This window comes from Helicoverpa zea, chromosome 10, assembly GCF_022581195.2.
Source record: "Helicoverpa zea isolate HzStark_Cry1AcR chromosome 10, ilHelZeax1.1, whole genome shotgun sequence".
NCBI lineage: Eukaryota > Metazoa > Arthropoda > Insecta > Lepidoptera > Noctuidae > Helicoverpa > Helicoverpa zea.
The window spans coordinates 8,793,664-8,808,292 of NC_061461.1; positions in this window are offsets into that span (position 1 = coordinate 8,793,664).

Sequence of the window (14,629 nt, forward strand, 5' to 3'; positions counted from 1 at the left end):
ATTCTTGCCCTACTTATTTTTAACTACATTTTTATATCTAACGGAAACGTTCCTTTCCAAATATCACATTTAATTCCTCACAAACTGTAGGCTTAATACAATTTATATAAACTAAATACATTTTTGTGTTTTCACTAACTCCAAATCATTATGCAAAATACAATAAAAACCTCTATATAATCAGTCTTTAATTTCATATTCAACAAAATCAAATTAGTAAAACGAAGTATCGTGGGATATAATTTTTTAAAGCAACGCAATAAAATGAATGATATAGCGTATTAGTGGCAAGGCAATAAATAAATATTTATAGCATATTAAACACCAGTAAAATCTCAATGAACGGATGAGCTGTAATAGTGCTGTGTATTGTGAAACTTGATTAACAATAGACGATACTTACGTAACCGTGGCTTTAATCTGAAATGATTTTGAACTAAACGATAAATGTTGTCTGGTCGTAAACATAATATTTGGGAGTACTACTGGGCGTTTTATAGTCTATCAGTTTAGTGTAATGATTGCGATACAAAGGATTTGTTAGTCAGTAGAACTTTTCATTTTATATTACCAATTTACACACGAGCTTACCTGTCATACATATGAGCAGCAGCCGATTCCCAATGGCAAGATTGAAACGAAAATCATACTTGAATCTTTATGTTGTAGATGCTTACGTTGACATTTTCCAACAAAATTATACAAAGGAATATACATAGACTTCCTGTCCACATTTCTACATTATATGCCTGCGTTTCACCTTTGTAAGCTCTATTGTCATAGTCAAAATCAAGAACAAAACTATCTCTTAAACAATTAACACAAATTCTTCCTCTTCATCAAATCACGACACGGGTCATAGTCAGGCATTCCCCGTCGCCATTACATTTACAAAGTAAGTAAGAATCTATGCGGAGTCTTAAGGTATGCAATTTACAAATGTCTGCGTACATTAGTAGCTGTAATACAACTTTAGAAGCTAATGAAAATATCTTTGCAGTGACAGCTAGCTACCGTGTTACGTCGAGACTGTTGCTACATGTAATTTTTAGTCTTTCTTATGCTGTATGGGGTTTTATTGGAAACTCTGTCATTAGTTTAAGGATTTGATGAGCTCCTTATGAAAAAAAGTCCTTTGATCTAAGACACACAAAAAGACGGAACCGTCTATTTTGACATCATTTTGGACTGTTCAAGAGTAACGCAACATCTTCCCCTAAACCATACCGAACACTCATTAACTGAAAGAACTTAAATATTTTGACTTATACCACAAAGAGGAAAAATATAATAAGTTTATGATCAACCTAATGCTACTGGATACCAACAAATAAATCAAGTTCACATAACTACAACAGCATACAAATATTTCCGACTATTCGACCAACGATCGCGTGTATCCCGCTAAGAAAACCACTTTTTTTCATTCAACTATTCTACATAAAGTCTAAAAGAAATAATTATCATATTATCTTTAGTATATTTATGATATTATTAGTGAAGGCATGACATGCGCATAGGCCATTATCATTAGATACAACACTTAGTAAACCTTCGTGAGGCATAAAACAACGTGTTTCGTAAGGTGACCATGCCCATATAGAGGTAATAACAAAACTCACGGGCTTTCATACCAATAAAACAATATAAAATAGTTATTGACAATAATTTATTCTATAGTATGCAGAGTTTTGGAGAAAGAGGAACTTTGGCTTTATGACTAGAGTGTAACTAAGTTAAACTATGTTTAGCTCTCAGCGAAAATTGTTGCCGATAGGAAAAGAAACCACCTGATGACCCGAATTAATTTAACGAAATCACAATCTTCCCATAATATCTTTGACTTAAGTTACTCATATAATACTTAATGCCATCTTAATACAAATCGACAGTGACGTAGTAATTTTCACACCAATAAGCTTAAATCCTTTAGCTAATCGGCCTAATCTAGCAGTTATCGAGTCAGTTAAACTAAGCGCAGTCACAGTTACCGACGCCGGCACCGTTCACATCAAACACTATAAATTCGTACATTAACGTCTATTCCGTATCTGTTATGGAGTATAGAGTCAAACTCTATGGGAAGCCAAGTGGGCGGCCCTAATCTACTGATTACAACAGCATTATCGTACGCCAAGCAAAGAGGCACACATAACTTTTCCATAAATACGTAATTTGCTTGAAACATATTCTATTCATACATTTTGTTTATTCAATATTTTATCGAGTGTGTATACCATGTTTCCCGGACCATAATCTCGGTTTATATCTATCCGTACGAAGGCATATCTATTGAAATTAATTTATTTTCGGCTCGTAAAAATTTTGAATTCACAAAATGGAATTCTTTAGATTAAGTAAATTGACAATATTTAATACTTACGGTTTGATATTTATTGTTGGGTATCGGATCAAAGAGGTGATGATAAGGATTACAGAATTCCGATATGACACTCCTTTAGAAGACATGAATTATCTAGGACAGAACCACTTCGTCTTTTCTATTTTTGTTTCATCCTCCGGTCGGCTAGACATGACTGAGGTGCACATCTGGCACAGCCCGACCAATGACTAATACCGGGCATTCTATGTCCTTCAGTAGGTTAAAATTCACACTTTTATTTTAACACCTCGCAAGAAAAAACCAATTTGCAGATAATAAAACTTACGTTGCCAATAAAATTAGCACAATCCGTTCCAAAAATGGTGTTTTCCAAAGATACGTGCATTTTAACTTTACGAGTAGATGTAGTTTGCTAGGCTGTCGAGTTGGAGGCAGTCGCAAACATCGTGCGCGCGCGCCGCCGCCGCGCGAGTCATCGCTCCTTCGAGTGTTGACATTCGATTGTTTATTCGCCTCGTCAAAGTCACATAACAGTTGCACAGACTAATTACATATAAATACGACATTTTTGTACACATCTTGAAGACGACGTTTTATGGCCGTCAACTTTTGAACCCTTGTTGAGGTAGTTCCCCGGACATTGAAGGTTAAGGTATATTGGCTCATCTCGTGTTACAAAGTCTACTTAAAAGTTATGCATTCAAAGGGTCATTTTGTTTATTCGTCTATCTATTTATGTGTGTGTTTCTTTCATCTAAATTTCCCATTCCATTAAACCTCACGCTAAGCTTTATTCGGATTAAGCCGAGTGACATCCAAGGTTTATGCCCACTTTATTATATTTTTCCCACCACAAAATCCTTGACACTTCTGAACAATATTTTGACGTGAACAACAATAAATAAAGGCGAAATTTTCATTGTGTCACTATTTACTTTCCATATATGTATTGTATGTGAAATATTAAGTACACAGAAGTCTGTCCAGCAAGGTCGAAAGCCAGACATAATCTTTGGGATTAAAGAAACAGATGGGACAAAACGATCATAAGTTTATGTTAAGAAAGTAGTGTATTATTCGTGTGGAAACTTACGAGAATGTTCTAACAGAGACACATTGTTTTTAACCTCGAGACATATCGTTACCAATAAGAATCTTAAACTTTTTGCAGTATTAGGTACAGATAATTTTATTCTGGATCGGTGCTATGAATTGTAGCTGTAATTTCACTCAGAGTTGCGTAACGTTGTCCTCCAAAAATCAATCTTAAATTATACCTGATCTGTCGACTTACCTTCTGCAACTAATCTGCCTTTAACAAGACATATGTACGAGTGTAATCTAGGGCGCCACTAAGCCCGTCTTATCAAAATTATCAACCTGAAATCAATGTGTCTCCTTTTGCAGACATCCGTACTTCATAAGACACTAAATATAAACCATTACTACTAAGTTTTTGAGTCAATTTTGAGTACAGGTTTTGCTCATATTTTTGTAGCCTTACAACAACAGTCGCAGTCGTAAAACTTACCTACTAGGTATCAGAAGTCTCGATTGCAACACACCGTCAATCGATTAGTTCATACGATAAAATGCATAGATAAGTGATAAATTGCCCTTCCATGCATTTTATCTTCACTTGTCAACTTCCTCTGTACAATCTTAGTCACATATACCTGTTGTATGACTGATTGTACTTTGGAATATGTAAAACAGTCTTCTAAGAATGCTATCGGTGAATTAAATCGAGCATGTTTATGTATTATCTAATCATGATAGTGTTATAAAAGAAATTATACCTGATGACTAATTTTATTAGTATGTCTGGTTGATTGCTATCAGTTAGACTTAAGTCTGAATCGATAGCCATCGGAGACAGTTATAATTTTTATCAGTATCAAATAAACGTCAGGGCATTGGCCACGTGTATGCAAAAATAAATTATAAGTAAATCGTAAAATTCAAACACATTTTTCCGTACAAAAATGTACACAGTTATCCGCCGATCCAAGAAAGCAATGTCTGCTACTACAATATAGTTACACCTAATCAATGTACCTTACTTAATTTTAAGGCAAACAAATTGTATGTAACTGTGGATAAATATTTTTTTTTATTAAAAAAAGTGTAAAAAGAACCTGACATTTTAAGACTTTGATATCGAATCACCGGAATACGGCAATTGATTTTCAATTGATTTTTTCTGTCGAAAAGCTGATGATATCAGGAGAACCAGAGGTAACCCAAACCCTCTTCGATAACAACAAACAGAACATCAAACAATCATCTCTAGACAATAAAAAATAATTTCACTTCTATACCTCCATACATTTCTCTTACCGTTGTCGAGTAAACTGGTGGCGAACACATTTCCTTACAAATCGTTATCGGAAATGGCGTCAAGTGAAGTTGTTTCGCTGGAAAACCCTTATCTTGCAACAGAAGGTATGTCGAGTACATCGTCATCATATTAATACGAGCTCAGGGATGGTAGAAGAATAGGATATAGGAATTTGTAAGACAATTCACTGAATCAATGTTGCGCATTGTGTTGATGCGCCCAGGCCCGCCGCTAGCTGTTTGTTCGCCCGCGTGCAAAACCGATTATGCCGCCCTACGACTACATATTATACTGGGTTTTGTCAAAAAATATATAAGGGGGGGGGGGTGTCCAGGGGGTCCAGACCCCCCCGCCCATTCATATCCATTTTACTTGTCCAACAGAAAAAAATATGTACATGCACCGCTCTGATTGCAGAAAACGCACTTCCTTTTGGATTCATAAATATTGCAATAGGTACATTAGGTACATAACATACAGTGCCGGCTTTAACTCTACCAGCGCCCTGGGCGAGATTTCTACGGCGCCCTTCAACTGCAATTCAGACCCATACGAAAAACAGAGACATTTGTAGTTACCGATTGCGCGAGCGAAGCGAGCGCGAATTTTTTTTATAGTTAACAAGTCAAAGCAAAAATTACGTAAAATATAGCCCAATCGTACATAAGTTATTGCTGGTTGGTGAATGCAAACCACGGGAACAGAGGTTCTGATTGCGCGAGCGAAGCGAGCGCGAAATTTTTTGTTATATTTTGGAACTCAAAACAAAAATTACTTAAAATGTAGCCCAAACGTACATAACTCTATGCTGGTGTTGGCGCCTATGTATTAAAATTTTGGGACTTAAAGTAGTACCGTAAATAAGAAAGTACATATGGGAACTAGAATTTACTTTCTTATTAATAAAAGGACTTAAAAACGACGCTACCTTTTTGCTAGGGTAGACTAAAAAAAATTGAAAAATAAAAACAACTGTAAAGTGAAGCAAGCCCGAAAATGTTTGAGTTTTGGATCAGTAAAAGTCCTAAACATATATAATAAAAGGCAACTGTGAAGTAAAGAAATCGCGAGCGAAGCGAGCGCGAAAATTTTTGAGTTTTGGGACATAAAAGTAGTGTTTGTTCGAGAATTTCTCAAATTTAACGCGAAATTAAACACAAATTAAAAGAAACCGTGACTGGATCGACAGTCAGCTGTATGTGTTTGTTTCTTCGGTGCTCCAACTTTTTGTTAAATTGAGAACTCTAAAAGTAAACGCAGAAGAAATTAGAAATAAAGAAGAAACCGCGAGCGAAGTGACCGCTTTTTTTTTCTTCGAAGTCCGCAGCAAAGCTTGTCTATTTGACATTTTACGAGGCTAAACTTCCATATAACGCAAGCAATCCCATGTTTATTATTTTTTCAGGCTAGGAATTGACTTGGTTGGTGGTTTTAAAGATTGATTTTGAAAAACCTATTTGACTTCTAATCCTCTCAAGTTGAGTGATCGTCTAATGGAATCTAATGTATTAGGCCTGTATGGCCTTTGGACAAATCTAACGCGCCCGGCATTATACGACAATACATTAATTTAATTGAAATTTCTTGGTCCAGGAGCGTACCGCGGCGCCCCTGAGCCCGCGGCGCCCGGTTTAATCGCACACTCTGCACCATAGGTTTAGACGGCCCTGATGCTATCCATACATTTGGATACAGTTCTTGTAGGTTGCGATCTTTGATGAAATTTAAAATAAAAATAGGAGTAACATTCTGATCAAGGATTGGTTAGGGCGCCTGTGGCGCCCACTGTGGCGCCCCTTACATCCGGCGCCCTGGGCCGTCGCCCAACCGCGCCCTACCCTAAAGCTGCTACTGATAACATATATTACACATAACTTTTTATTTACGAAATTTTTTTAGTCTAAGGACACAAAACAAATAAAAACCACTGTAAATTAACAAAGCAAAGTCAAAAAGTAAGATATGCTCAGGAATGAAGTGCAAATGTACATGAAGCCGCGAGCGAAGCGAGCGCGATTTTTTCCTTAGAATTTCATGAAGTAAACATATCATAAAAAGCCAAAGTGAACAAAAAGCTATAACGGACGTGCACGAAAAATGATTTTTCGGAATTGAATGCCTCAACAATTAAACAAAGATAAATTGCGATTGCGATATCTGACATGAAGGCGCGAGCGCAGCGAGAGCGAATTTTTTTGGGGATGCAAAGGATGAACCCGTCAAAATTGATAGGGGAATACCAAAGCGAGGGCGGCTTTTTCTGAAATTTTATTACTATTCTACTCATCTATTTTTAGTAAAAATATTTTTATTACGGTTTAATTTTGCCGTATGGGTTAATTTTGCCGCCCCCTAAATAGTGCCGCCCAGGGCATTTGCCCCCCTGCTCTCTCCCCCCACGCTACGCTAATGGTTGATCTTAAATCGTTTTTAATAATTTTTAATTTTGAAAATGATCAACAGATGTAACTGAAACCGGCAGTGTAAGTAATATTCTTAGCGCTATTGCTGTGTTCGGAAATATTGAAATCAAATAATTGGTAAAAAGATATTGTATTTTTTTAATATTACGTGATAGGTCGCTCGATTTGCCGCCCCCTAGGACGTGCCGCCCGCGTGCGGTGCACGCCTTGCACGCCCGCTTACGGCGGGCCTGTTGATGCCTATGTAGGGGTAAGGGCAGATTTTTCAATCTCCAGATAACTTTTATCAGAGGAATATGTTTGACGTTTTGACAGCTTTTGTATAGAAAATATGTCAAACCGCCATAATTATTCCTCAGATAGAAGTTAACTGATGATTGAAAAATCAGCCCTAAATGTTTTTTACATATGAAACCGTTCTTAAAATTCGTGCTATACGTCTGGTAAAATCAAGAACTTAACAAAATTGAAACTGAACATGGGGGGAGTACTTACACGTTTCTTCTAAATTATTGTCTTAACCGTGCTATACTGCTCGGGCATAGATAATTACTCGGAAGGAAGTTTTCAAGTCATACACCAACTTTCTTCCACATACTTATGAACACGAGCTCGCAATCTTGTTAAAGGAACTTGAGTACTTCAAATGTTCAAGGTGATACGATATAAACTTAGGAATGTGTGACAGCCCTATGAACCCATCGCTGGAACTTTGAACCTGTTTAACATGACATAATGCAGTTGGAGTCTTCTTCGTCAGCTAAATATCGCTACGCAGATTCTTCTTACTTTTAAAAGTACCGTAAATACAGCCATGTAGATTGTAATACTTTATTATTTATACGACACATTAGAAACTGCCACTGCCTGAATCCGATACTGAACCTTAACAGACAAAAAATAATGTCACAAATGTTATTGTGTTTATGGTGTTATAAGTAAAAAATCAAGGATTATAAAAAGAAAGCACCTTCACTTCGTTACATCATTATTTTGGTACAATTATCATGTAACTGCGAATTCGATGTCACTCCATAAACTTCGATGGTCAATAAAGAACAATATAATTTGGGGAAAGTTGATATAATTTGTACGTTATGGTTCCTATCCTATACGCCTTACTAATTGGGATCGGGTTGCTTAATTATTGGGAAAAAATCTGTCACATATTTTTGGGTTGACCTAAATATGGTCGGATACGTGATTTTCCTACTGGATATCAGAAAACAATTAGGTATTTTTTATAGCATTTAGGTCTTCGATTCGAAACTCGTGATTAAAACGCTCGCTTGATACGCTGTAAAGAGCGCTTCAATCACTAATAATCTTTAACTATGATGTCTCAATTGGATATTATAATATTTCCCAACAGCACATTAATTAATTTATTTGCAACTGACGTTATTATATACCAACAAACACATGCTTCAAGTGTCCACAAGCATTGAAGAACTACTTAGCAAAACTTAAATAAATACAGATGACAAACAGGAAACCTCATTAGACAGAATCCACAATACATAGTAGCTTAATCGTGACTTGTAGTGCTTAGACAAGTGGCTGCAAATCTTAATGTGTCTAAAAACAAGTTGTGTGAGTGCTCGAGTGTTGCCAGTCACTCACTCACCTCTATTCGAAGGAGTTTATTGACGAGACTAAAATATTGGCGCGGCGTTTCCTCTGCAAATACAGGTGTATGGGTCGAAATAATAATGCTACTGTTTAATATATTATGATGAAAACGTAATGATCCTTAAGGCCTTATTGTTTTTATTACAGTAACTATACTGTTAGACAAACACAAACTTTCCTGAGATTGTTTTAAGGATAATGCTTTCTGCTCGGAGCCGTAAACTCCCGGCAAAAAATACTGAAAAATAACAAGAAATATTCCTAATTCAGTTTTACCTGTACACTGAAGCTTACTGTAGAAAAACACTAGTAACGAGTCCATGTTGTTGTTACTTACTTGTTTTTTGGGACTGTAGCCCAAATAATAACTTCTATAAAGATTTTCTTTGTTTTTCGGAGGCACATCCAACAAGGTATGATTGTTTAACAATCGGGTTTTATCAAAGTCTATTGGGGATAGGAAAAAACATCGTAAGGAAATCCGTGCAGCTCCATCAGAGGTATCTATGACGCGTTAAATAAGTTCCGATAAGCATCATATTCCACGTTCTTTTCAGGAAATTGGAAGTTTGTAGGTACACCTGAATTTTTACACACGACACCATCAAACATTTCCACAACTATTGCGGTGTTTCATAAGACTGCAAAGGCCTATTTAGGTTCGTGTATTTATGTTTAACTTTGACATTGAAAAATTAAAGAGACTTAAGATCAAGTTCGTACATTTATAAAAAAAACAATGGGCTGCATTTGTGATGAGGTAAGTAGTAACCAACTTAACAAATGAAAAAGGATGAAAAAATGAACAAATGAACGAAAAGTCAAATAAAATTCAACTGTACCACAAACACTTATACTTTTAATTAATTATCCCTATCTATTATTAACAGCAACCAATTTAGAATTGCTAATATTAAACAATAGATCTAGTTCAAGTAGCTCTCCAGTGACCTAAATGTAAACTAATATTCAAAGGTAATCCCCCTTTAAATATTAATTGCTATTGACATCAGTTTACAGCTCATTATTGTCTGTTATCTATTTCATTAATTGTACGCAAATCGGCCATTTTCCTATGAATCTAGTGCGAGTAAAGTGGCGCTTATATTAAGAGGCAGATAATGATGAATTAGGTGTTATTATTGTTTTCTTAGAAAGGAGGTGTGTCGCAATTTGTGATGTTATTACGTTGTTAATCACTGTAATAAGTCCGCATACTCATCAATTAATGAGATGGTTTTCCTTAAACAAAAATGGTGTATCTTAAATGCCTACTATTTTTAGCCAAACTTATAAAAAAACTCACTTACATATCTACCTACTAAACGGAGTTCCTTTTCAGTTCAATAAAAATCTAAGGATTTGACTCAAGAGACTATTTATTTAATTAATATAATGAGCCCTGTAAACTCGTTGACTGTTACTCTATTAAGATTGTGGTATTTAGAGCACAAGCCTGATTGAAACCAGTTAATATTTTAGGCTACTTGACCCGACAGCATAAACAATAACAAGTACAAGACGATTGGCTACATCAAAGACAAAAAAAAAACCATATGTATAGAGAACTTCCCCTTCTTGGGAAGTCGGTTGAATATGACAACGTACGTAAGTACACCTTTAAAGTGTGATCTATTTAAACTACTCAAAATTCTGTGTATATCACTACATAAAATAATAATTATCGTGTCAGTATTATTATTGCACTCGCGTACCTACGTACCTATTTGCGACCACCATGGTCCGTTTTATTGCTACATTTCAACAGATGATGGGACTTAGAATTTTAAAGAGTGGAATATAACGTTGTTATCAAGGTACTTGGAAAATCATAGATTAGGCAACAAAAGATTTTATCGCCCAGTAAGGAGACCCTTTGTAAGTACTACCATTGCTACTTAATTATATGTAAAAATACATCAATTATTATAACTTGTACTTTATTACGGAGTATTTATTATACAAGCTGTTGATTTGCATCCGTGCCATATTCAAGAAGGTAATTATGCTAATGATTGTCGACCCAAATCAACAAAAAAATTGGTATTATAAGTAATTTTTTTTTCTTTAATTTTTTTTCGAAATTCCGTAAATGTCATCTAGCCTTATTTAAACTTAGCGCGTATTTTACTGGCGTTAAAACCGTGCTGCGCCCTCACACAAACGCAAACAGAAAGCATACGCAACGATCAGTCATAAATTTCATTCATAAAATTGGATTACTTCTGAAATACTACGACATTACAATGACAACAAAAGCAGTGCATATTAGTTATTTCCCATCTACTGTAATTCCAATCGATTATTTACGTATTTTATGTCCTCCTCCTGAACTATGGCACAAATGCAAATCAACACCTTGTATATATTAACACCGTTCAACCACAAATAGCTGAATATCTATAATTCCAAAACCATTTACCCCACCGCTCATCTGCCACTATTAATTTAAAATGAGAAGCGACAATTACAGAAAATATATTATAGTGAGGGGAACCCAAATCGAGAACTAATCGATTTACCTACATCATCGATTGCATTCATCACTCCCCTAGCGCCAGTGAAATGACCAGCGATGTCACCCGCGTATAATATAAATAGGAAACGTATAATTCTCGACCAAATTGGTCTATTTCCGCACAAAATAGACGACTCAATTCGTCACGGAATGGACAATAGTCTAACTCGATGATTATTCCAAGTTAAGCTCTACGTGTTATAATATATGGTCTATTTTTAAATGACAGGACTTCACAGGACTGTGAAAAGGACACATATCAGAACTGAATAAAGTCTCAACGTGATAATATTTTTTCTATTTATCTATCTAGAAGAATAATAAAAACATATAACCTTTAAAGTTTTATTAAGATAAATAATATCAACATATTTTATACCTAAAACTAAACCTATATTCACATAGAAATACAAAATTTAAATACTATATATATCCTCCGAGCCTTTTTCCCAAACTATGTTGGGGTCGGCTTCCAGTCTAACCGGATTCAGCTGAGTACCAGTGCTTTACAAGAAGCGACTGCCTATCTGACCTCCTCAACCCAGTTACCCGGGCAACCCGATACCCCTTGGTTAGACTGGTGTCAGACTTACTGGCTTCTGACTACCCGTAACGACTGCCAAGGATGTTTTATGACAGCCGGGACCCACAGTTTAACGTGCCATCCGAAACACAGTCATTGGTGTCTAAGATATACTTAGAAAGTACATACAAACTTAGAAAAGTTGCATTGGTAGGTACTGACCTGGAATCGAACCCGCGCCCCCATACTCGAGAGGTTGGTTCTTTGCCCACTAGGCCACCACGACTTCTAAAATAAAATTTAAATGCTATACATACAAAAATATACAAAAATAAAAACATGTAAAAAGAACAATACCTTTTAAATTACCTATATACAATACATACGAGTACAGAATAAATAAATCTTTCAATAGTTCATAAATCCTTTATTAGTATCTTATATTTTAGAAAATAATTACTACATTATTTACAATTGTAAAGAAAGGGATTCGCCCCACTAATGATATCACCTTTGCTTGACAAATTGAAGAAGCACAATGGAATAATAATTTCTAATATAATGACAGCATCTGCTCACAGTATTTGTAAAGAAATATTTTTGTCACGTGTCCTGTCAAATAAAAGCAGTATATTGAATAAATCTTATTATAACCACCACAATAGGTGTCAAATGGGCAATAATTCTTTGGCATTGTGGTCAATCGAATGCTATCCTTTACGGGACTACGGGATTTTCCAAATCATTAAATTTTATTTTCGGAAGCATTTGGGACAAACTGACAATGAACAGTATAAAGGTATTATTACTGTCACAATATTGAGCGTAAGTACAGTTTATTTAGATACATCCTCTTGATATAATCCCCTTTTATATAAAAAGTAATCCAGACACATTACATAAAGTTTTTGCCGTCTAATCCTTAAATGTCAAATGTCTGCCAAATTATATTCGGTAAAATATAACAACGAAAAAGAAAAAATAACTTGTCCGTGTAAATAAAATAATAAAAGCACAATTCGAAGTGACGGCATAATAACGTAAATATCAAAAAACAATATAAGTACGCAATGTCGTAAGCTTGAAATCTTCATGTTTTTATTCTCTAATCCGAGAGAAGAACAATAATACTAAGAGCTTTTTAATCGAGTGTATACAATTCAGGCAGGTTTTTTTTGTATTGTCATCATTACGCCTAAAATTACATTTACAATTATTAATTACTGCGCCCTAACAGGGTAATGTGTAACTAGCATAAGATGCATCTGTATACATTTTGCAATAAATAAATTAATTAACCGAATAGCTACATTTAATTACAAAAATCAACAAGTAAAAAGTTAGACTGTGTTATTGTGCCACAAATTCCATGTAACTCAACATTATTTTCAAAATCCACGTAATGAATCAACAATACAAATTATCCACGATTACTGCGTTACCACGCAGAAAAGAACTAGTCATCTCACTATCGTTAGCGAGCGAAAAAAAATGTAATCATCGCAAAATCAGGTAAGGCAAAACATTTTTTGTAAGTCTACTCAAAATAGAAGTGAGTTATTTCTCTCATTAAAAAGAACAATTCGGCTAAAGTGTTCGCAAAAACTGTCACCAGTCTGACACATCACCGTTCCTCGCCAGGTGTTTCTTACAACAATTTAACAGACACATTAATTAACAGTTTTATTAAAGCTCGTCTAAGTTGTTCATTGTCGCATTATGATGTATAGCGTGGTTTGTGCGCAAAAACTCTATGGTCTAATAGTCGTCGTGTGATCAATTCGCCAGACAGCGTGACGCGGCCGTTGCTAACTAATCTAGGTGACTTGAAGTTACGAAGAATAGACGAAGAGTTGAAGGTTGATACTGTTGTTCAGTCTTTTGTTTATTTATTTTAATGTTAGTAGTTGCCTTGTTGTGGTAACTGAAAACAGAGAAAAATGAAATAGTCATTAGTAATACGTCAAACTTTTACATAATTCTTTAGTTAGACGTAAATAACAGACATAATTAAGGACTATACAAGGTGTTGATTTGCATTTGTGCCATACGTCAGGAGGAGGACATAAAACACGTAAATAATCGATTGGAATTGCGCTAGGCCTAGTGGTGGCCTAGTGGGTAAAGGACCAACCTCTCAAGTACGAGGGCGCGGGTTCGATCCCAGGTCAGGCAAGTACCAATGCAACTTTTCTAAGTTTGTATGTACTTTCTAAGTATATCTTAGACACCATTGGCAGTGTTTCGGATGGCACGTTAAACTGTAGGTCCCGGCTGTCATTGAACATCCTTGGCAGTCGTTACGGGTAGTCAGAAGCCAGTAAGTCTGACACCAGTCTAACCAAGGGGTATCGGGTTGCCCGGGTAACTGGGTTGAGGAGGTCAGATAGGCAGTCGCTTCTTGTAAAGCACTGGTACTCAGCTGAATCCGGTTAGACTGGCAGCCGACCCCAACATGATTGGGAAAAAGGCTCGGAGGATGATGATGAATTGCGCTAGACGAGAAATAGCTAATATACACTGCTTTTTTTATCATTGTAATTTCGTAGTATTTCAGAAGTAATCCAATTTTATGAATGAAATTTATGAATAATCGTTGCGTATGCTTTGTGTTTGCGTTTGTGTGAGGGCGCAGAACGGTTTTAAGGCCAGTAACACACGCGCCAAGTTTAAATACGGCTAGATGACATTGACGGAATTACGAAAAAAAAAAAAAATTACGTACCAATTTTTTGGTTGATTTGGGTCGAGAATCATTAGCATAATTACGTCCTTGACTATGGCACGTATGCAAATCAACAGCTTGTATATAATACGAGGACCTAATTGCACCATTTAACTATAACAA